Below are 25,181 nucleotides of genomic sequence, written 5' to 3'. Positions count from 1 at the left end.
GGCTTGGGGCTTCGCGCCTGCGTGTTCGTGGCTACACCCCCGTCCGCCCCCGGGCTCCACTAAGTCCTGCCGAATAGACCGGCAAAGGGCAATGAGAAGCACTCTCTTCCCGGCCAATCCTCTTAACGGATGGGTTAGGCTCGTAAACCAATCAAAGACCCCCGAAGGGGCGGAGTTTTCCTCGGCTTGGATCCCTGCCTGGGGGGTAAAAATAAAGTGTTTCCATTTTCAGCCAATCCCAGGGAAGGCAGAAGGCACTCTTCCAATGGGAGCCGAGGAGCCGTCGGTAGCGGTGGAGGCCTGTGACCCCGCTAGCTCCAGAGCCGGCAGGAGGGAAGCGTCCAGTATATTTGCGAGATCTTGCTGAGGGCCCCTGACATCTCTTCGCGCCTGGCAGCAGCGGCGCCGACGGCTAGAGGTGTCTGGTGAGAAGCCGTAAGGATGAGGGTGGTGGGGGAAGTAGAGGGGAGAAGAGGCCCGCCCAGAGCGCGTGAGGGGTGGGGCCTGGGCGAGCTTTTACCTGGGCGGCCTCTCAACCCTAGGTCAGCGGGTGGTGGAGGATCGTACGTACGGGTAGCCAAGGGAGGGCGAGTGCTCCTGAGATCCCCAGACGGCGCCCAGGTGAGTACCCTGCGGACCCCACCGCTGAGCCCACCCTCTGCTGATCCCAGTCCCTTGGGAAATGATTCTGTGTGGGTCTGCCGCTCACGTGATCGTCTGCGTACCTCTCTGTCTCCCTGTCTACCCCCACCCCACTGTTTCTGTCTGTCTCGCCCTCTGAGACATACTAGACAGCCCAGATATAAGAGGCAGAATCCTGACCCAATCAGTTAAAACTAGCTTTGAAACCTTGGGCTACTTTACTTATCTGGGTCTCAGTTTCATCATCTGTCTAATGGGGCCCTAATCATCTCTATTTGAGATAGTAATGCATGTGCATCACTTTGCCCAGCACCAGGCCCCTAGAAAAAATTCAATAAATAATGACTGTAGTAATTGAAAAGAATATTGTCTCTCTTGGTCTCTGTTTTCTCCTTATCTGTCTCTGAGCCTTGCCCATTGGGTCTTTTTTCTGAATGCTTCTGTCTTTCTGTTATTTTTCCTTTTTTAGCCTGTCTCTTCCCAGCCTCAAAGAGGTTAGAAGTGCCCTGTTTATAGCAGTGTGCTTGGCCTGAGGGCAGGGTAAAAAATGGAGCCTGGCCTTGAGATGCTCTGGTCTGTGAAGGAGAGAACCCTCTTTGTTTCCTGGCCTATTCTGTTAAACAGGTAGAAAGATCACGATTACAGGCACACACCTGTAGTCCCAGAGACTTGGGAGGCTGGGGCAGAAGGATCACAAGTTCAAAGCCAGCCTCAGAAATTTAAGGAGGTTCTAAGCAACTTAGCAAGACCCTGTCTCAGAATAAAAAATAATAATTAAAAAGGGCTGGGGATGTAGCTCAGTGGTAAAGTACCCCTGGGTTTAAACCTCAATACCCCTCCACACATAAAAAAAACCCTTCATCCTACATAACATTAGTCACCACAAGAAGCCTATGGATTTCCTGGTTACATCTCCATGCATCCCTGGGCAACCTCTTTTCTGTCCTTATCGGGAAGTCCTTCTACCAAGCCTTCTGAAACTCACCTTCAGGCATCAGCAACCCATTCCCCCATTCTCATCCTGGCTTTAGAATACTCCCTTCATTTTCTTGCCATATCTTGGTCTTTCTGAAACCTATTGTACCTACACTCTATAATGTATAATTTGAAATATTTGAAATGCCCCCTTCATTATTCTTAAGTGAAGTGCATACAAAGTAGAATCTGTCTGCACACATAATTCCCTCCCAACCAATATAATGTCCTAATTGTAATATAAGGCAGAAATAAAGAAAAATAGTTTAAAAGGAAACAATATGCATTTCAGTACATACAGGTTAGGATAGGACTCTACTAGAAGACATAATGAAATGGTCTTGCACATAATGATACTTGCACCTGTAAATGTGACAGCTACATGTGTATTGATTGGTGAAACCACAGGTAGGAGTGTGCAGTTTTCCTAAATGGTGAACAATTCTTTATAAACTTCTAAACAAAACAATCTTCCCTCAATTTATAAAGTCATTGAATTTCTGGAAATGTTAATATATATTAAAATCCCTGATCTGTTCCCCCTAACCTCCCTGGCCTTATCTGCTACCACTCCCCCAACTCCTTGCTCTGTTTCACTCATTCTGGTCTCCTTAAAGGAAGATAATTGAACACATTAGGTATGTTTCTACCTTTGGGATTTTGTACTAGGCCTTTCCATGTACCTAGTCACATTTCCATGTATCCCAAGTATCCACAAAGCTCAAGCCCTTACTTCTTTCAGGCCTCTACTCAGTTGTCACTTTCTCAGTTAGGGTTTACCTTGACCATCCGATCTAAAATTTCAGCTCCCTCCTATCACTAACCCTACTCTATTTTTTCCATAGTATTCTTTATCTTCTTAGATAATAGTCATGTGTCACTTAACAGTGGTGATACTTTCCAAGAAGTGTGTCGTTAGGCAATTTTGTCATTGTGCAAACATAAGAGAGTGTATTTATGCAAACTAACATGGCTATGATGTCCCTAGGTGATGTAATCTTATGGGACCACTGTCATATATATGGTCCTTAGTTGACTGTCATTATGCAGCACCTGACTGTATATTATTTACCTCTATTATATTTGTTGTTATTGTCTGACACTCATTTGTAAGCAACAGAAAGACAGCAGTTTTTGTCTTTTTTTGTTCCCTGATGTATCTGTATTACCTAAAACAATGCTTGGCACATAGTAGGCTCTCTCAATAAATGTTGGACAAATAAATAAATGAATGAACAGATTTTTATCAATATGATAGTCTGATACAACATTTTAAAGTTGTACGGTATGCAGAACACTTCTTTATTGTGTGGTATTATCTTGAGTATATCTCTGGTCTGTGCCCACTAAATGTCACTCATGATCTCTTACTTTTGTGATAATCAGAAGTACCCCCAAACACTCTTTGACTGTACACACTGAGAATCACTGTTTTAATGGAGATATGACTTCTCCCTGAACACTCTGTTCCCCTAGTAGCTCTCATACCCTTCTTGCTAGGAGGGTGGGAGGTGATGGGAGGTGTCCTTGCTGCTTATTTCTTATTTTTTGTGTGTGAGTGTGTGTGTATGTATGTATGTATGTTACTGGGGATTGAATCCAGGGATGCTTTACCACTGAGCCATAACCCCAGTCCTTTTTTTTTTTTTTGAGACTAGGTCTTGATAAGTTGCTGAGGCTGACCTTGAAATTGCAGTCTTACTGCCTTAGCCTTCTGAATTGGGTGTCCTTGCTTCTAATTGTCTTTTCCAGACATTTTGTCTTCCTCTTCCTTAATCATTATTTGTTTGTTTGTTTTTACAATTTTTAAACTTTTCCAGACATTTTGTCTTCCTCTTCCTTAATCATTATTTGTTTGTTTGTTTTTATAATTTTTAAACTTTCAAATTTTAAAATAATTTCAGAAGAGTTCCCATATATTCTTCACTCGGATCCCCTAAAGGTTAAGAAATTATATAACTATAGTTTATGTATCAAAATGTAGAAAATTAGCCAGCTGCTTGGGAGGCTGAGGCAGAAGAATTGTGAATTCAAATCCAGCCTCAGCAACTTAGCGAGATGCTAAGCAACTCAGTGAGACCCTGTCTTTAACTAAAATACAAAAATGGGCTGGGGAGTGGCTCAGTATTTGAATGCCCCAGAGTTCAATACCAGTACCAAAAAGAAAAAAAAATAGAAAATTGGGCTGGGAATGTAGCTCATTGGTGTAGTGCCTGCCTAGCATGAGTAAGACCTTGAATTCAATCTCTGGTACTACAACAACAAAAAATTAGAAAATTAATATTGGTGCAGTACTACTAATAAAAGTATAGAACTTATTAGACTTTATCAGTTTTTCTACTAATATATATTTTTTTCTTGTAGGATCCAATTCATGATTCATCATTATGTCTCCTTAGGCTCTCCAATCTGGACCAGATCTTTAGTCTTTGTCTTTCATGACTTTGATAACTTTGAAGCATTCTGACCAGTTATTTTTATAGAATTTAGGTTTGTCTGAAGTTTAATTGTGATTCCAGTTATATAATTTTGGCAAGAATACCATAGAGGAGATGTTGGCTCTTGAGTGTGTCATATCAGGAGGCACCTGGTATCTTTTTTTCTTAATCTTAATATTGTTTCTTTTTGTTTAAGGTAAAGTCTGCCAGGTTTCTCCACTGTAGTTACAGCCATGCACCACATAATGATGTTTTGGTCAATGGTGGACACGGATATGACAGTGGTCTCATATGATTCAATTGACTAGTAATGTCATAGTTGTCTTAGTTCATGTAAGTACATTCTGTGATGTTCACACAACTATAAAATTGCCTGACAATACATTTCTCAGAACACATCTCCATTGTTAAGCAACATATAATTGTAATTTTTTTTTTTTTTGCAGTGCTGGGAATGGAACCCAGAGCCTTGTGCATGCTAGTCCAGTGACCCACACCCTCAGCCATGTACTCTTTGTTCCTCTGTAATTAATAAGCGATCTATGTTGATATTCTTTGAGATTATACAACTATCAGTCACCCTGTTTAAATCTCAAATCATCAGACTCTACCATCCACTGTCCCTCTGTTATGGTCATGTGTAGACATACATACTTGCCCCCTTCCTCATTCCTAGAAATTGTTTAGCTATGAACTCAAGTTTGAACTCTGTATGATTTTAATATCCTCATAAATGATCCTTCTAATGATCCTTCTCATCTCTCATTTCTGTGACCAACTCTCCTATAGAGATCCTGCTTTTTGACTGCACCTCAACCACCCATCCTAGCAATGTTATCTTTCTTCTTAGCAGTACCTGTGACTGTGTTTTCTCCATGATTTCAATTTCTAGCATCCTGCTATCTAACCAGTACTTCCTATCCTTCTAGCTCACTGCCTCTAGTCCCCCAATCCAGCAATCTTTCAACCCCACTGGGACCGAATGTTGTCACACTTTTGCTCCCATGTACCTTGTTTAATTAGGATAAATTCCACGGCTCACCATTAATTATAATTATTCTCTTGTATACAGCCTCATTTCCCTTGCCCCTCTCTTACTTCATCATACTTACCAGTCAAAACCCCATCCCTGGTTAAATCCAACTCTGCCTGTTCCCAAGCATTTCCCCAATCCATTCACTCTCCCACTTTCCAAGATGATGATTTCATACCTTCTTTCTCCTCAAAATTCCAACACAGCCTCTCCCATCATGTTCAGGCTTCCTATTTAACTGAAAAAGTAAAGGCATCAGAAGAAAACATCTGGGCTGCAACTGTGGCTCAGTGGCAGAGCAGTTGCCCCGCATGTGCGAGGCACTGGGTTCCATCCTTGGCACCACATAAAAATGAAACAAATAAAGAAATGCTGTCCATCTACAACTACAAAAAAGAAATAAAAAAGAAGAAAACATCCACCAATTTCCACTATCACATCCAACCACCATATAGCATCTGTACTCACATACTCTGCCTACTTCTCTATTATTTTGGATAATCTATTTATGCTGTCATCAAAATCCAGTTCTTTGGGCTAGGGGTATAGCTCAGTAGTAGAGCATGTGCTTTGCATGTATAAGGTCCTGGATTCAACCCCAGTGCACACCTTACACTTTGGCTCTAAATCTCACCCTCTTTTACCTACTTTAGGACATTGCTCTACCAATTTTCCCCTCTCTACAGGATCGCTGTCAGTGATTTGTAACCTAATCAGTGGATTAATTCACTGAGATGGGTTAACTGGGTGGTAACTGTAGGCAGGTAGGGTATGGTTGGAGAAAGTATATCACTGGGGGTGTGCCTTTGGGGTTTATATTTTGTCCCTGATAAATGTCTCCTCTGCTTCCTGGTTGCCATGTTTTGAGCTACTTTCCTCTGCCAAGCCCTTCCACCATGATGATATTTTTGGGCCCAGAGCTATGGAGTTGGCCGACCTTGGACTAAACTCCTAAAACTGTGAGCCAAAATAATATTTTTCTCATCTTAAAAAATCACTCTCATTAACACATAGATTTTTTTATTGCTTCCTCCACAATTTTTCTCTCTCTCTTTTTTTTTTCTTTTTTAAGCACTGAGAATCAAACCCAGGGCCTCATCTGTGCTAAGCATGTACTCTTCCACTGAGCTACACCCCAGCTCGCTTCTATCTTTTTGTTACAACTTGATTGAGATGTACATACCATAAAATTTACCCTTATGAAGGTTACTGAACAGTGGTTTGTAGTATATGTATGGAGTTGTAAAATCATCACCATGATCAGTTTTAGAACGTTTTCATCCCTCTTCCCTGCCAGAGAAGCTTTCTACTTATTAGCATTCATCCCTCATTACTTTCCTTCTTCCCAGCCCTAGGCCACTACTAATATACTTTCTATCTCTATAGATTTGCCTGTTCTAGACATTTCATATAAATGCAGTCATATAATATATTGGGTTTTATTTCTGGCTTCTTTCACTTAGCATAATGTTATTGAGGTTCATCTATGTTGTTGCATATATCATTTCTTTATTGCCAAATAATGCCATGTTTATTCATGGCTCAGTTGACATTTTGATTATTTTCATGTTTGGCTATTATGAATAATGTTTCTCTGAACATTCATGTGCAAGTTTTGGGGTGGATTTATGTTTTCTTTTCTCTTGGGTAGAAGAGATGTGTCTTATAGCAACTCTGTGTTTAACTTTTTAAGAAACTACCAAACTGCAAAAGTGGCTACACATTTTGCATTCCCACTAGCAATATATGAGGTTCTCCAATTCTCCACCTTCTCACCAACACTTTTTATTGTCTTTTATTATACCCATCCTAATAGTATAAAGTAGAATTGCATTGTTTTGATTTTCATTCCCTTACTGACTAATTATTTTAAAATCCTGTTATATATTTTTGGCTATTTGTATATAATCTTTGAAGAAATATCTATTCAAATCTTTAGCTCATTTTCATTGGTATTGTTTCATTTTATGTTTGAGTTGTAAGAGTTCATTGTATATCTTGTCCCTTATCAAATATATGAATTCCAAGTATTTTCTTCCATTCTGTGGGTTATCTTTTCACTTTTTGGGTTGTGTCCTTTGATGCACAGAAGTTTCTAATTTTGGTGAAGTCCATTTTTTTTTCATCTGTCACTTGTGCTTTTAGTATTATATCTAAGAAATCATTGTCTAACTCAAGGTCACAAAGATTTATTACTGTTTTCCTCTAGGAATTTTATAGTTCTAGCTCTTACGTTTATGTTGATGATGCATTTTGAGTTAATTTTTCTGGGTAGTATAATATAAGAGTCTGTCTTCGTCTGTTTTGTATTGCTACAATACAATATTTATAAAGAAAAGGGGCTTTATATTTTGTAATTGAATAATTTATAAAGAAAAGCCTGGGAAGTTCAAGGTTGAGGAACTGTATCTGGTGAGGGCCTTCTTGCTGCATCATAACATGGCAAAAGTCATCACATGTGAGAGAGTGAGGGTATGAATATTGAAGTCTCTCTTCCTTTTCTTATAAAGCCACTGATCCCATCATGGGGCCTGACTCTCAGGACTTTATCTAACCCCAGTTACCTCTCAAAGACCTCACTTCCAAATACTATCAACATATGAACTTGAAGATTAAGTTACCAACACATAAACTTTGAGGGAACACATTCAAACCATTGCTTAGTCTACATTCACTCTTGTGATGTGACTATCTCGCTCTCAGCACTTTTTACTGATAAAAGTATTCTTTTCCTCACTGGATGATCTTTGCAACCTTGTCAAAAAATCACTTGGCTATATATCACAAATATAAAGGGAAATTTCTGGTTTCTAAATTCTATTTCATTGATCTGTAGGTCTTTTACTATACCAGACCATAATGTCTTATTTACTATAGCTATATAGAACATTTTGAAATAAGGAAGTAGGACTTCTTTAACATTGTTTTTCTTTTTCAAGATAGTTTTGGCTCTGCTAAGGCACTTTTATTTTTCCATATGAATTTTAGGATTAGCTTATCAATTTCTTTTTTTAAACGACTATAATTTCAATAGGGATTGTGTAGAATTTATATATCTGTGTGGGGAGTGTTGCCATTTAACAATATTCTCTTCTACTATATAAACATGGCATATCCTCTGTTTATTTAGAACTTCTTTAATTTCTTTCAGGAGTGTTATGTAGTTTTCATCATATAAGTTATGTACTTCTTTTGTTAAGTTATTACTAGGCATTGTATTCTTTTTGAGGCTATTATAAATAGGATTTTTTCTTTTTTTACTTTCTGATTGCTTATTGCTAATGTATAGAAATACATTTGATTTTTGTTTATTGTTCTATCATACATTGCTTAAAATGATTATTAGTTCAAATAATAATTTAGGTTTTTTACATATAGAAAATCATGTAATTCTCACAAATTTGTGAAAACTCAGTAGTTCATCTCAAAGAAGAATGGTGTGGAATAGTTGTCCTTGGACATTGGAAAGGGCAGTGGGGATGGGGGCTGGAAATTAGTTTAATAAAGGGCACTATAACACAGAGAGGAGGAATTAGTTATGATTTTCTATAGCACAGTAACAACTATTGGTTAAAAAAATATATGGTATAATTCAAAATAACTAGAAGAGTATGGGGGTCAGGTGCATGCCTATAATACCAGCGACTCAGGAGGCTGAGGCAGGAGGTTTGCAAGTTTGAGGCCAGCCTCAGTAACTCAGCCCTAAGCCACTTAGTGAGATCCTGTCTCTAAATAAAAAATAAAAAGGGCTGGGGATGTGGCTCTGGGTTTCAGCACCTCTTGGGTTCAATCCCTGATACAAAAACAACAACAATAACAAAACTAGAAGAGTATAAAATTCACAACACATAAAAATGATTTTATAGAAATGCTTTGAAGAGATGGAAATGTTTACTACCCTGATTTGGTTATTTTACTTTGTGAACATGTATTGAATTACCATAGTATACCCCATAAAGATGTATAAATATTATGTCTCAATAAAAAGGTGTCATTTGTAAATATATATGGTCTTAATTTTTCCTTTCCTAAATAGATACCAAGTTTTTCCTTGACTAATTGCCCTGGTTAGACATTTTATTACAATTTTAAAAATATGTTTTAGTTGTTGATGGACCTTTATTTTTAGAATTATTTGTTTATCTGTGGTGCTGAGAATTGAATCCAGTTCCTTATATATACTAGGCAAGCACTCTACCACTGTCTTGCTTCTGATCTTAGGGGGGAAATATTGAGTCTTTCTCCTTTTCATACGATGTTAGCTGTGTGTCCTATGTTGATACCCTTTATCAGGTTGAGAAAGTTTCCTTCTATTCCTAATTTGTTGCATGTGTGTTGGATTTTGTCAAATGTTTTTTTCTGCAGCTATTAAAATGATCATGTATTTTATGCTTTATTTATATGGTATATTACATTAATTTTCAGATAAAAGCCCACCTGATCATGTTATATACAATTTTTATATGCTACTAGATTTCTTTTGCTAGTACTTTGTTGAGATTTTTACATCTATGTTCATAAAGGATATTATAAGGGATATTGGTCTATAGTTTTCTTATCATACAACCTACATGTATGATAGGTTGCATAGAATGATTTAGAAATTGTTTCATCCTCCTTTGTTTTTGGAATGGGTCTGTGAAGGATTTTTATTCACTTCATGTATGTCTTTTTTTTTTTAATACTGGAGATTGAACCCAGGGGTCCCTAACTACTGTGTACACTCCAGCCCCTTTTTATTTTTTATTTTAAGACAGGATCTCACTAAGTTGCTTAGGGCCTTGCTAAGTTGCTGAGATTGGTCTCAAGTCGCTGGTATCATACGTATGTTCCAAGGTGCCTGACTTCCTATATGTCTTACGTTGTTTGTGTTCATCTGTTCCCCAGTTCCTCTCTTCTGTTGTGTTAAATAGATACTGTCTACTGTAAATTTTTAATTCCCCTTTTTAAAAAACTATTTTTAGTTGTGGATGAATATAACAACTTTATTTATTTATTAATTTTTTTATAGTAGATGGACACAATACCTTTATTTTATTTTTATGTGGTGCCAAGGCTTGAACCCAGTGCCTCACCCATGCAGGCAAGCACTCTACCAACTGAGTTACAACCTCAGCCTTATTTATTTATTTTTATGTGGTGCTGAGGATCAAACCCAATGCCTCACATGTGGTAGGCAAGCACTCTATCATTGAGCCACAACCCCAGCCCTTAATTCCCTTTTTAACTGTATTTTTAGCTCAGATTTTACTGATCACCCTGAGTATTACAATTAACATGATAACTTGTAAAAATCTACTTTGGATTAATAATAACTCAATTCAAATAGTATATAAAAACTTTGTGGGGCTGTGGTTGTGGCTCAGTGGTAGAATGTTTGCCTAGCAGACGTGAGGTACTGGGTTTGATCCTCAGCACCACATAAAAATGAAATAAAGATGTTGTGTCCACCTGTAACTAAAAAATAAATATTTTTTTTAAAAAAACTTTGTTTCAGTGTACCACTTTTCCTTCCCACCTCTATTGCATTATTGTCCTAAAAATCATCTTTTTATACATTATAAGCCAAATCAACAATTTTATTATTTTCATTTAAATAGTTATTTATTAATTTATTTTTATGTCTAAGTCCCCAGTACTTGGGATTGAACCTACAGGTGCTCTACCATTAAGCTACATCCCAAACCCTTAAAAATATTTATTGAGGGTCTCATCAAGTTGCCTAGGCTGGTCTTGAACTTGTAGTCCTCCTACCCCTGCCTCCTGAGTTGCTGGGATTACAAACATTCACCACCTTACCTGGCTATGCAGTTGTCTTTTAAGATAGAAAGGAAAATAAAAGTTACAAACAAAAATACTTTCCTTTGTAATACTGTATAGTTACCTTCAAGTTAACAGCCAATTTTTTTTTTTTTTGGTACCAGGGATTGAACCCTTAACCACTGACCCACATCTCCATCCACAGCCATATATATATATATATATACACATACACACACACATACATACACACACACACATACATACATATACATATACACATATATACACACACACATACATAGATATTTAAAATTTTTTAGTTATAGGTAGACACAATATCTTTATTTTATTTTTATGTCGTAGCTGAGGATCAAACCCAATACCTCATGCATGCTAGGCGAGCACTTCTACCTCTGAGCCACAACCCCAGCCCCACTTTTTTATATTTTATCTAGAGACAGGATCTGTCTAAGTTGCTTAGAGCCTCACTAAATTGCTGAAGCTGGCTTTGAACTTGAAATCATCCTGCCTCAGCCTCCTGAGCCACAGGTATTATAGGTGTGTTCACCACCATACCCTGCATATTTAGTCAACTTTAATTTCAACCTGAAAGTCTTTCTTTTTTTTTTTTTTTGTACCAGGGAATGTACCCAGGGACGCTTTACCACTGAGCCACATCCCCATCCCTTTTTTTTGTATTTTATTTAGAGACAAGGTCTCCCTGAATTGCTGAGGCTGGCTTTGAACTTGGGATCCTCCTGCTTCAACCTCCCAAGCCTCTGGGATTACAGCTGTGTGTCACCATGCCCAGTTCTGACAGTGTTTCTTGTAGAATAAGTTTGCTAGGAACAAATTCTCTCACTTTTTCTTTATCCTAACTTCTCTTTCTTTTTCAAAGGACAGCAATGCTGGATAGAGAATTAATAATTGACAGTCTTTTTGTTACATCATTTTGAAGATGTCATCACACCATCTTCTGACCTCCATGGTATCTGATGAGGAAACAAACTTATTGAAAGTCCCTTGTATGTGTAAGTCATTTTCTCTTACTTCTTTCAAGATTTTCTTTTACCTCTGACTTTCATCAGTCTCACCATGATATTTCTAGATATAAATCTCTTTGAGTTTTTTCTCTTTGAACTCCTTAAATGTGTAGATTAATATTTTTCATTAAATTTGGTAACTTTTACCCCTTTCTCTTCCTCTTCCTTTGGGACCCCATTATGTATGTGTTATATTTGATGGTGTCCCACAGGTTTGTGATGATCCATTTCTCTTTCCTTTTAACTTTCAGATTCTTAGAGTGGATAATTTCTATTAACCTATTATTAGGTTTACCCTTTCTCCTCCCATCTCAAATCTCTCACTGAGTCCCTCTAGTGAAGTATTCATTTTGGATATTGTACTTTTCAATTTTATTATATTTTAAATTGTCACTTTATTGTTATTCCTCATTTGCTGAGATATTGTTCTAATACTCTAATTCTTTAGATATAGTTTTTATTTCATTGAAAATATTTATAATAGCTAAAGTCTTTGTCTTTTAAGTCCTAAACATGGGCCCTCTCAGGATCATATTTCATTGGCTGCCTTTTGTCCTGTGTGTCATACTTTCCTGTTTCTTTGTGTGTCTCGTAATTTCTTTTTTGTCAAAAATTGGACATTGTATATGGGCTTGGGCTGTGGCTCAGTGGCGGAGTGCTGGTCTAGCATGTGTGAGGCACTGGGTTCAATCCTTAGCATCACCTAAAAACAAATAAAATAGGGGCTGGGGCTGGGGTTCAGTGATAGAGTGCTCGACTGGCACATGTAAGGCACTGGTTTTGATCCTCAGCACCACATAAAAATAAAATAAAGATATTGTGTCCACATACAACTAAAAAAATATATGTATTAAAAAAGCAAATTTAGGCATTCTGTTCATCTATAACTACAAATTTTTTTTTAAATTGGACATTGTAGATACTCTGCTTTAACACTTTTAGTATCACTCTTTCACTCTCAAGATTGTGGGGGTTTTTTTCTTTTTCAATATTGGAGATTGAACCATGCAGGCACTTTCTATCACTGAGCTATAGCTCAGGCATTTTTAAAATTTTTTGAGGCAGTGTCTCACAAATTTGCCAAGGCTGGCCTCAAACTTGAAATCCTCCTGCCTTAGGCTCCCAAGTAGCTGGGATTAAAGGCATGCACCACCACATCTGGTTACTACCCTTGAGGTTTTGTTGTTGTTTAAAACAATAACGTTTTGCTAACTTGCTAACAACATCCTGCTAACTTGCCCAGGCCTCTAACTTGTGATCTTCTTCCTCAGACTCCTGAGTATATGAGATTACTGGTATACCACTATGCCCAGCTATTGTTCTTTTTTATTATTAAATTTATTTATATTTAGTTGACCAATAAAAATTATATATTTTGATCATTTGTTTCAAAATATACATGTACCGTGGAATAGCTAAATCAATTTAATTAATATATGCATTGCTTCACATACTTTTTTGTTGTTGAAAACCCTTACAATATATTATCCTCTTAGCAATTTTCAAACCTACAATACATTATTATTAACTAAAGTTGATGTATTTCCTGCATCTATGGAGATATCTTATGGTTTTTGTCCTTCTCTTTGTTAATATGGTAGATATGCATGTGTTGAGAATATCCTTGCATCCCTGGGATAAGTCCTACTTGATCATGGTTAGTGATCCATTTAATGTACTATTAAATTTGGTTTGATAATATTTTGAGTAGTATTTTTTCATCTATTTTCTTCAAGATATCAGCCTATAATTGTCATTTCTTTTAATGTCCTTATCTGATTTTGGTATCAAGACAATGCTGGCCTCAAAATGAGTTTGGATAAACTCCTTCTTCAGTGTTTTAGAAGAGCCTGAAAAGGATTGGTATTAGTTCTTTAAGTATTTGGTAGTATTCAGTAGTGAAGCCATTGGGTCCTGAGCTTTTCTTTGATGAGAGATTTTTTAAAAATTTTCTTTTTGGTACCGGAAATTGAACTCAGGGGTACTCGACCACTGAGGCACATCCCTGGCCCTATTTTGTATTTTATTTAGAGACAGGGTCTCACTGAGTTGCTTAGTGCCTCACAGTTGCTGAGGCTGCCTTTGAACTAGCAATTCTCCTGTCTCAGCCTCCCAAGCTGCTGGAATTACAGGAGTGCCACTGTGCCAAATGACAGACTATTTTTTAATGGATTCAATCTCTTTACTCACTATTGGTTGGTTTAGAATTTCTATTTATTTATAATTCTTCCTTAACAGTTTGTATATGTCTAAGAATTTCTATGTTTCTTCTAGGTTATGTAATTTGTTGATGTACAGGTGTTCATATTAGTCTCCTATATCTGTTGTGATTCTATGGCATCAGTTGTAAGGTCTCATCTTTCATTTATGATTTTGTTTGGGATCTCTCTTTTTTCCTTAATCTAGCTAAAGATTTGTTGATTTTGTTTATTTTTTTTAAAAGTATAACTCTTAATTTTGTTGATTTTTTTTCTATTTTTTGTAGCTCTTCTTCATTTATTTATGCACAGATATTTAATATTGCCTTCCTTCTATTAACTTTAGATTTAGTTTGCTCTTCTTTTTCTAGTTTCTTGAGGTATAATGTTAGGCTGTTGGATATCTTTCTTCTTTTATCATGTAGATATTTATTGCAATTCACTTCCATCTTAGAAGTGCTTTTGCTGCACATCGTAAGTTTTGGTATGTTGTATGTCCATGTTCATTTTCCTCAAGATATTTTACATTTTCTCTTTTAATTTCTTCTTTGGCCCATTGGTTATTCAGGTGTATATTGTTTCATTTCCACATATTTGTGAATTTTCTGAAATTCTTTCTGTTACTGATTTCTGTTTCATACCATTGTGGTTGGAAAAGGCATTTGATGATTTCAGTTTTTTAAAATGTATTAAGACTTGTTTTGTGGCCTAGCATATGATCTGTCTTGGAGAATGTTCCATGTGTGTTTGAAAAGATTGTGTATTCTGCTGCTGTTGGATAGAATATCCTGCATAAATCTGTTGGGTTCATTTGGTCTTATGTGTAGTTTAAGGCCAATGTATCCTTATTGGTTTTCTGTCTGGATGATCTGTTCAGATAGAAAGTGGCTTATCAGAGTCCCCTCTTATTACTGCATTACAGTTTGTCTCACTCTTCAGATCTGTTGATAGATTTGCTTTGTATATTTAAGTGCTCCATTGTTGGGTACACATAATGTTTACCATGGTTATATCCTCCGGAGGAATTGGCCCTTTTATCATTATGTATTGACCTTCTTACCTCTTTTTATAGTTTTAAAGTCTATTTTATCAGACGAAGTGTAGCTACCCCTACTCTCTTTTGGTTTCCATTCACATGTAATATATTTTCATATATTGTCTCTTTCAGTCTATGTGTGTCATTAAAGGTAAACTGAGTCTCTTGTAGGCAGCACATAGTTGAGTCTTGTTTTATGGTCCATGCAGCCACTCTATGCCTTTGGATTGCAGAATTTAATCCATTTAAATCCAGGTAATTATTGGTAGGAAAGGACTTATTACTGTCATTTTGTTAATTGTTTTCTGGTTGTTTTGTAGATCTTTTGATCCTCTCTTCCTCACTTGCTGTCTTCCTGTGTGATTAGGTGATTTCTTCTAGTGGTATCCTTTGATGCTTTATTTTTTGTAGTATCTCCTATAGGTTTTTGCTTTCTGGTTACCATGAGGCTTACATAAAATATATTTATAAGAGGCTATTTTAGACTGATAACAACTTCGATTGCATTAAGAAACTTCACAGGGCTGGGGTTGTGGCTCAGTGGTAGAACACTTACTAGCATACGTGAGGCACTGGATTCAATCCCCAATACCACATAAAAATAAAATAAAATAAAGGCATCATGTCCATCTACAACTAAAAATATATTTTAAAAACTGAAACTCCACACTTCTCGGTGAACACCTGTAATCCCAGTAACTCTGAGGCTGAGACAGGAGGATCACAGTTCAAGGCCAACCTTACCAACTTAGCGACTGAGCAACTTAATGAGACCCTGTGTCAAAACAAAAAAATAAAAAATAAAAAAAAGGTTGAGGATGTAGCTCAGTGGTAAAGACCCCAGAGCCAAAAGAAAAAGAAGAAAGAAAAAGAAACTTCACATTTATCTGATGTAGCTCAGTGGTAAAGACCCCAGAGCCAAAAGAAAAAGAAGAAAGAAAAAGAAACTTCACATTTATCTGATAGTTCAAACCTGTAATCCCAACTACATGGGAGGCTGAGGCAGGAGGATCACAAATTCAAGGCCAGCCTCAGCAATTTAGTGAAACCCTACCTCAAAATAAGAATAAAAATTTCTAAAATAAAAAAAAAAGTTTAAAAGGTGGTGATGTGGCTCAGTGGAGGAGTGCCTTGGGTTTCAGTACTACAAAATAAGAAGAGGGAGAAGGAGAAAAAAAGAAGCTCCACACTTTCACTTCACCCCATCACACACGACATTTTATGTCTTTTGATCTCATGATTTACATCATTTTATATTGTGTTTCCATTAACAAATTATGGTAGCTATCATTATTTTTAATAGTTTCCTCTCATTCTAAAGATGTCATGTACACACTTCCATTGTAGTATTAGGGTGTTCTGAATTTGACTGTGTACTTACTGTTACCGGTGAGTTTTATGATTTCTTTATGTTTTCATGTTACTAATTAGCATCCTTTTCTTTCAACTTGAGGAATTCCCTTTTGCATTTCCTGTATGACAAGTCTGGGTTATGAAATACCTCAACTTTTGTTCGTCTGGGAAAGTCTTACATTTCTTCTTCATTTTCAAAGGATAGCTTTGCCAGGTAAAATATTCTTTGTTGACAGTTTTCTTCCTTCAGCGCATTAAAATATCATTCCACTCTTTACTGGCCTATAAGAATTCTGCTGAGGAATTTGATGCTAGCCTTATAACTCTCTTACATGTTATTTGCTTCTTTCTTTTCTGCTTTCAGAATCTTCTCTTTCTTCTTGACATCTGACAGTCCAATTATAATATGTCCTTTTGTAGCTATGTTTTTATTGAATCTGATTGGAGACCTTTGACTTTCCTATACAGAGATAGTTATATCTTTTTTAAAATTTAGAAAGTTTTCAGCTATTATTTCTTTTGATAAACTTTCTTTTCCTTTATCTATCTCTTCTCTTTCATGAATTTCTATTCAAATATTTATTTGCTCCTTTGATGCTTCTCCATATACCCCATAAGCTTCTTCATTCTTTTTCTTTTTCTTTCTTTCTTTTTGTCTTTTAAACTGGGAATCTAACCCAGGGGTGCTTTACCATGAGCTACATCCTCAGCCTTTTTTTAATTTTTATTTTGAAATGGGGTCTTACTAAGTTGCGGAGGGTCTTACCAAGTTGCTGACGCTGGCTTCAGATTTGGCAATCCTCCTTTCTCAGTCTCCCAAATTGCTAGGATTACAGGTGTGCTGCCACCATGCCCAGCTTCTTCATTCCTTTTCATTATTTTTTCTCCTCAGTATATATTTTCAAATAACCTGCCTTCAAGTTTGTATGTTCTTTCTTCTGCTTGATCAGTTGTGCTATTAATGATCTGTTGCCTTTTTCTCTACATTCAATGTCTTTTTCAGCTCTGTGATTTTTTTATAATTACAACCTCTCTAATAATTTTCTCTTCTTGATTTTTTATTATTTTATTGCTATATTGGATTATTTTTGTGTTTTCTTGGATTTCACTAAAACAATTATTTTGAATTATTTTTTCAGACAGATTTTTTTTTTAGATTTTGGTATTGGTGCTTTATTTTATTCCTCTGGTAGTAGTGTATTTCCTTGATTAATATTATTTGGGGGGGCGGGGGTTACTGGCAATTTAACCCCAGAGTAATTTACCACTGATCTACATTCCCAGCCCTTTTTATTTTTTATTTTGAGATAGGGTCTTATTAAGTTGGTTAGGGCTTTTCTAAGTTGCTGAAGCTGGCCTTGAACTTGTGATCCTCCTGTCTCAGCCTCCCAGCTGCATGGATTATAGGCATACACCACTGCATCCAGCTCCCTGGTTATTTTTTATAATTATTACTGAATTCAGTTTCTATGCATTTGAAGAGGTAGGGACTTATTCCAGAATTTGCAAAAGTGACACTGTCTGTAAAAGGCCTTTACTAGTCAGTGTGGGCTATGGGCAGGCTTGGTGCTGCAGTCCTTGGTCAGGCTATCCTAGTGTTTGAACTGGAGCCTGGATATAATGGGGTTGACCTATTGATTGGATCTATGGGGGTGGGCCTGGAACCTGGGTCCACAAGGGCATTCCTAGAGTCTGTATTCTTGGGGTTAGCCTAAAATCTGGGTTCATAGGGTCTGACCTGGTACTGAGGTGAGCCATGAGCCTAAGTCTAGCCAGACTCTGGGATAGGCCTGGTCCCTAGATTCACTGGTTTTGCCTGAAGCCTGAGTCCAAAGGGGCTACCCTGGTACTGGGAAAGTCTGGAGCCTGAATCCATGGGGCAGGAGACTTGGGTCTTGGGTTCATGGGAGCTAGCCTGGAGCCTGGGTCTACAGAGGTGGTCCTGGAGCCTTGATCTATAGGGGCCGGCCAAGCATTAATGTCTATTGGGGTGGGCCTTGATCCTGTGTTAAGCAGGCTTGGACTCTGGGTCCAGTGTAGCCTTAAGCCATAGGATCAGCCTGGAGCCTGGGTAGGCCTGGTGCTAGGGAAGGTGTGAAGCCTCGATCCAAAGGAGCCATCCCTGCATTGGGCTCTACTGGGATGGACCTGAATTCCACATATGCTAGAATAAGCTTGGACTGTGGTTCTGCTTAAATGTAGAGCCACAGAACCAGCCTCCCATGGACAAGCCTAGAGCCTGTGTCTCCAGTTGCAAGCCTGCTACCTGAGGCCAGGGGGGCTGACCTCATGCTGAGGTAGGCCTGCAGCATGGGGTTATGTGGGCCAACCTTTCTGTGCTGGTCTGGAACCTGTGGTGGGTCTGGACCCTGAGGCCATGGACATTAGAGGTTAACCTGGTCCGGGGTCTGGCCTGCAGGTTGGGTTGTCAGGGAGTAGCTGTAATGCTAGGGCTATGGAGGCTGGCCCAGTGCTAGGATGGGCCTAAAGCCTGAGGCCCAGGGCTACTGGGGAAGGACTGGCTATGGAGAAGGCCAATAGCCTGAGTATATGGGAGCTAGCCTGGAACTTGAGCCATTTATGAGCCTGGGGTCAGCCTGGTGCTTGGATCGGCCTACAGACTGAGTCTACCAGGTAGTCTTAGAGCCTGGAACTCCAGGGAATCTGTCCTGGTATCAGGGTTGGCCTTGAGTATCAGTCTGAAGGTACTGGCCTAGAATCTGGGACTATGAATGGTTACCTAGAACTGGGTTTTACTTGAATGGACCCAGTTTTGGTGTCCAAGACAAATTTCAGTTCTCAGTTCCCTCTTCTTTCCCCTCATGGTTAGCTATCTTTCTCTATACTGTGTTGTCTGAGTTTGTGGGAGGGGGTGAGTGGATAATTTGGAACTGTTCTTTTTGCCTTCTTCAATATGTCTTTTCTTATTTCTGTGCTACACCCAGGTGCTGTAATCTCTCACCTGGTTTTCTTAGCTCTAGTGAAGGTATTTTCATGCGTGGATAGTTCAAATTGATGTTTCTACGGGGGGACAAGTGCTGGAAAGCCCTATTCTGCCATCTTGCTGACGTCCGGACTCCCAAGGTTTGTTGTTTTGCTTTAGCTTTTGTTGCTGTTGTGGTTGTGATTATTGTTCTTGGTGTCATGTATCTGTTTATTGACTTTCCTGGATTAATTCTGTAGATTCTGTATTCCCTACTTTATAATAAGTGGCCCCTGAGTTTTCTGCTAGCTTGTATTTTTAAAGTTCTTGTTTTTATTTTTAAGCCTAGATTCCTAAGAGTCACACCAGGGTAAATATATATTGTTGGTCAGCCAATGATTGGTCAGAAGATCTCCTTCAATGCCTTGCCTGTATGTCTTACATCCTTTGCCATGAAGATGTGTATAAGAAAACATACTTTCAAATTTCAACCATTTACAAGACCATCTGAGCTTTCAACTTCTGCTTGTACAGGGCTTTACAGTCAACCAGAAGGAGGTGACTTAGATCCTCTTCTTTCCCAAGTTTTTCCCAGGTATACACATAACCTTTGAGTATATGCATAGCCCCTTAGATCCCTAGGAGTACAGTAAGTTCCCTATGGTTGTCTCATTCTCCAGAATTTCCTTTTAAATTCCCAAAGTAGTTAGATCTCTCTATTGTGTGGAATTTGGTTACATTTTGGCTTCTACACCACTGAGCTGAAAGCTGGGAGAGAAAGGGAGAGAGTATGGGGAGTGTAGAAAGGGACTAGTCACAAGTAAAATGTCACAAAGCCTACTGTCTTACCAAGATTCAGTAATCTCTCTTGGATATATGATTTTCATTGCATTCTGTGGTTTTAGTTAATTGCCAGAGTTCTGAAATTGATTTCAGTTGATTTGCCCATATTATCATTGTTTTAGAGGGAAAGTGAGTTCATCAAAGTCCCTCCTGTTGTTCTTATCTCAAAAGAACTTTTTAAACCCACTTCATCTCATATCCCCTTGAAATCATAACTTTATTTCTGAGTTCCCCTAAGAGCGAAACTCTTCAAAAGAGTTTTTTTAAAAAATATTTTTCTAGCTGTTTATAGACTTTTATTTTATTTCTTTATATGTGGTGCCGAGAATCAAACCCAGTGCCTCACACATGCCAGGCAAGCGCACTACTGCTGAGCCACAACCCCAGCCCTTCAAATGAGTTTTTACTTCCTCTTACTCTTCTCTCTGTTTATTCATGTAAAATATATTAGATATGCTGGGCATGGTGGCACATGCCTGTAATCCTAGCCACTCAGAAAGTTGAGGCAGTAGGATTGCACGTAGGAGGCCAGCCTGGACAACTTAGTGAGACCCTGTCTCAAAATTAAAAATAAAAAAGTGCTAAAGATGTGTCTCAGTGGTAGAACACCCTGGGATTCAATCCCCAGTGCTGTAAACAAATGAATAAAATGTAGATATATGATGAAAGAATATATATTGTACATATGAGTTATAGTAGTATTATGAAAACTCAGGGACTCACTACCCCACCCAAGAACAGCATTAATGATAGCATCTACCCTTGTCATTTTCTATCTCATCTCCCTGTGTGTCCTTCCCATTAAAATTTCCCACTTTTTTAAGTTTTTTTTTTTTGGTACTGAGGAATGAATCTGGAGTGTTAAACCACTGAGCTACATCCCCACCCCTTTTTATTTTTTATTTTGAAGCAAGGTCTTGCTAGGTTGCTAGGGCCTTGTTAAGTTACCAAGGCTGGTCTCAAACTTGCAATCCTCCTGCCTCAGACTCCCAAGTCATCCTTAAGTCTTGTGTTTAGCATTCCCTTGCTTTTTTTCATATATGAGGGGTTTTGTTTTTCATATTTGTGGGTAAGCTTAACCAATACATTGTTTATTTGACTTAGTTGTGAGCTTTCTTAAAATGGTTTCATAGTGGGGTTGGGGATATGGCTCAGTGGTAGAGTGCTTCTCTAGCATGCACAAGGCCCTGGGATCAATCCTCAGCACTGCTAAAGAAAGAAAGAAAGAAAGAAAGAGAGAGAGAGAGAGAGAGAGAGAGAGAGAGAGAGAGAGAGAGAGAGAGAAAGAAATCATTAAAGTAAAATGGTTTCATAGTGTATGTAGTTTTCTGTGACTTGCTTTTTCACTTAGTATTATGTTTCTGTGATTCATTTCTGTTGTTCCATATAGCTGTACTTTGTTCATTTATCAATGTATCACATTTCTTAGGGTGGTCATAAAAAAAGTTATTTGCCCATTTATCTATTATGGACACTTGGGTCATTTCTAGTGCTGCTGTGAACATTCTTGTACAGGTCTCCTGCTTTACATGCATACCCATTTATCTATCCCTAGGAATGGAATTTCTGGCTAATAGGACATGTAAAAGTTCAGTTTGACAGGATTATGCCTGATGACACCAATTTACACTCCTTTTAGCAATCTACAAGAGACCCCATTGATCCATACCTTCATATACTTGATGTTGCCCCACTTATTTTTTGTCATTTTAGTGAGTATAAAATATTTCACTGTGGACTTAATTAGCATTTTCCCAGTTATTGATGTAGTTGAGCATCTTTTCATGGTTATTGGAGATACGGTTACTTTTTTTGTTAAAGGACAATTGGTATCTTTTGTGCCTTTAAAATTTTAACCAGTTGTATTGATTTATAGGTTTTTTTTTTTTTTTTTTTTTTGGTACTAGAGATTGAACCCAAGGGTGCTTAACCATTGAGCCACATTCCCAACCCTTTTTAAAAATAGTTTATTTAGAGATGGGGTCTCGCTAAGTTGCTTAGGGCCTCACTAAGTGGCTGAGGCTGGCTTTGAACTCAAAATCCACCTGCTTTAGCCTCTCAAGTCACTGGGATTACAGGCGTGCACCATCATGTCTGGCAATTTGTAGGAAATCTTTATTTTAGATATTCATCGTTTATCATGTATATGTATCAATGTATCAAATATCTTCTTAAAGTTTGTGATTTTGTTCTTTTGTGTGTGTGTGGTACTGGTGATTGAACCCAGGGGTATTTTACCACTGAACTACATCTCTAGGCCTTATTATTTTGAGACAGCATCTCACTAAGTTGTTGATGCCGGCATCCAACTTGTGTTCTCTTGCTTCATCCTCCCAGGTCGCTGGGATTGCAGGTGGGTGCCTTTGCACCTAACAGCTTTTTTTCTTTATTATATCTTTGCATGACCAGAAATTCTTATTTTCTAGTTGAGTTGAATGAATCCACCTTTTCCCTTTTATAGCCAGCACTTTGTCTTGTCTTCTCTGACCAACAGTCATATTACATACTCTTTGTTCTAATAAAGGTTTACCTTTTATATTTAAGTCCTGAATCCAACTGGAATTGATTTTTGTGTGGGTATAAGGTATGGAGCTATTTATTTTATTTTCTAAATGGATAAACTAATGATCTGAAGTGCCACTTCTTTCATACATCAAAGTTCTTTATCTCTATAGGTCTGTCTCTGGGCTTTCTTTGCTATTGACCAGACTTTTGTCCTCGAACCAGTACTGCACTACCTTAATTACTTAGCTCCCTTATAAATCTTGATATTTAATAGCACAAAATCTTCCCATCTTATTTTTCTTCAAGAGTATCATATATCCTTGGCACTTTTTATTTCAAACACTTCAGAATCAGTTTATCATGTTCTATAGAAACTTTGGAATTGTGATGAATCTACAGATCAGTTTGAGGAAAATTTATAAGTTTATGATGTTGCATCTTCTTAGCTATGAACAGAATATATCCCTCTATTTTAAATAAATTCTTGAATATCTTTTGTCTGAGCTTTGTAATTTTCTTCATAAGATCTTGCATATCTTAAATTAGATTTACCCCTTCTTACTTTATGAGTTTTCTGCTTTTATGAATGGGATATTTTTATTTAATATTATATCCATTTTTCAGGCATATGGAAATGAGTCAATTTTTGTTGATTGTTATTATTAGTGTTCATCTTACAAAGTTCTATTATTTTTAAGCAAGTTTTTAATTTTCGAGTAAGTTTAGATTTGTAGAAAAATAAGTAGAGAGATAGTATGGAGAGAGAGTTTCTATATACTCCTTACTATGGTACATTTATCAAACTAAGAAAACAACATAGATATATTACTGTTAACTAAACATCAGGCTTTACATGGATTTATCAGTTTTCCCATAAATATCTTTTTTGTTCTGTTCCAGAGTCTAATTCAAAATACCACATTGTATTTCATTTTTATATCTCCATAATGTTCTCTAGTCTATGACAGTTTCTCATTCTACCCTTGTTCTAGATGATTTTTAATAGTTTTGAAGATACTGTCCTTTGCATAGAATGTCCCTCAATTTGGAGTTGTCTCAAGTTTAAATGAATACCACAGAGTTTAAATGTCCTTCTTATCCCACCATATCAGGGAGTATATAGTATTCACAGGATATCCCCTGGTGATGTGAACTTTGATCCCTTAGTTAAGGTGGTTTTGGTCAGATTTCCCCATGGGAAAGTTGCTGTTTTTCCCTTTTAGCATTCTGTTCTTTGGGTGAATCTAGACTGCCTTCAAGGAGAGGAGGAGGAACTAAGCTCCAGTTTCTGAGGAGGGCATATCTGTACATATTATTTGGAATTCTTTTATAAACATTTATCTCTTATCCTTTATTTTTCCAGTCACTTATTTATATCAGTATGATATTATGTATATTTATTTAATAATTTAAGTTAATAACCCAATACTGTGTTCTTTGTTTTGTTGCTCAGTTTGTTCCAGCTTTACCCACTGAGGACTCTTTCAGGTCTGGCTTCTTTGACATGTCCTCATTCTTTGTTTTTGAGAACTTCCTTACTTTTTGGCACTACAAGATGCATCAGATTCATGTTGTATTTTCCTATTCCAATCCTTCAATCAGCCATTTCTCCAAAGAGCTCTGTTTACTTTTAAATTGTCCATTCTTTTGTGTTTTATATGATGACAGTTTATCAGCTATAAATAATGAAAACATTTTTTTCCATTCCATTTTTTTTGCCTTTTGTTTATGTTTCTTGTCTTATTGAGATGGCCAAGATATCCAGTACAGTAATGAATAGAAAAGGTGATAGTTGGCATCTCCATCTTATGTATTTTAGTGAAAACACCACTTTTTCCTATTAACAATGATATTTGCTGTAGGTTTCTATAGGTTTTATCAGGTTAGATAAATTCTATCCTATTGCTCTAAGAAGGTTTTTATTTTTTAAATCATGAAAGTGTATTAAGTTTTTTCATCAAATGTTTTCTTCTTTTTCTTTAGATGATTATGGATTTTTCCTCCAATAATCTAAAAATCTGGCAAATAATATTTGTAGATTTCCTTCATTCTGGAACTTTGCAATTCTATTATAAACATAACTTGGTCATGATCTTTTCCTTTTTATACAACAGTGGATTTTGTTTGCTAATAGTTTGTTTAGTATTTTTGCATCTGTGTTTGTGAGTAAAATTGGTCCTTAATTTTCCTTTCTCTTGCTGTTCTGACTTGCTGTTGGCATTAAGATTCTTCTGGTATCATAAAATGAGCCAGAGTTCCTTCTTTTACAACATTTTGGAAGAATGTTTTTGGCCTAATGTTTTCCTTTTGAATATTGAGTTACTATTAAACTTCTAAATTAAAATCTGTAGAAAATTTAATGAAAAACGTTTTGCTTCCATAAAATGTTTATTTTATATAAGCTACCCCCAAATCCAAACCAAGACTTT

General features: G+C 37.2%; 1 long non-coding RNA gene across 4 annotated transcripts; it reads left to right on the top strand.

Moving 5' to 3' along the window:
- The first annotated feature begins 44 nt into the window (after positions 1-44).
- LOC110596925 (uncharacterized) lies at positions 45-21,525 on the top strand. 4 transcript variants are annotated; one of them, XR_005731922.2, is made up of 5 exons: positions 45-425; positions 543-621; positions 4,252-4,388; positions 11,750-11,882; positions 19,427-19,727. It is a non-coding gene; the product is annotated as an uncharacterized LOC110596925 (long non-coding RNA). The 4 variants fall into 4 exon arrangements; XR_013431836.1 differs by lacking the exon at positions 4,252-4,388 and adding an exon at positions 19,749-21,525 and having other exon boundaries at positions 46-425; positions 19,427-19,565; XR_013431837.1 differs by lacking the exons at positions 11,750-11,882; positions 19,427-19,727 and adding an exon at positions 4,502-11,299 and having other exon boundaries at positions 47-425.
- The last annotated feature ends 3,656 nt before the right edge of the window (positions 21,526-25,181 follow it).

Source organism: Ictidomys tridecemlineatus, chromosome X (assembly GCF_052094955.1).
Source record: "Ictidomys tridecemlineatus isolate mIctTri1 chromosome X, mIctTri1.hap1, whole genome shotgun sequence".
NCBI classification, from domain to species: domain Eukaryota; kingdom Metazoa; phylum Chordata; class Mammalia; order Rodentia; family Sciuridae; genus Ictidomys; species Ictidomys tridecemlineatus.
The sequence above is the reverse complement of the archived record's forward strand: the minus strand, read 5'-3'. Positions and strand labels throughout refer to the sequence as shown.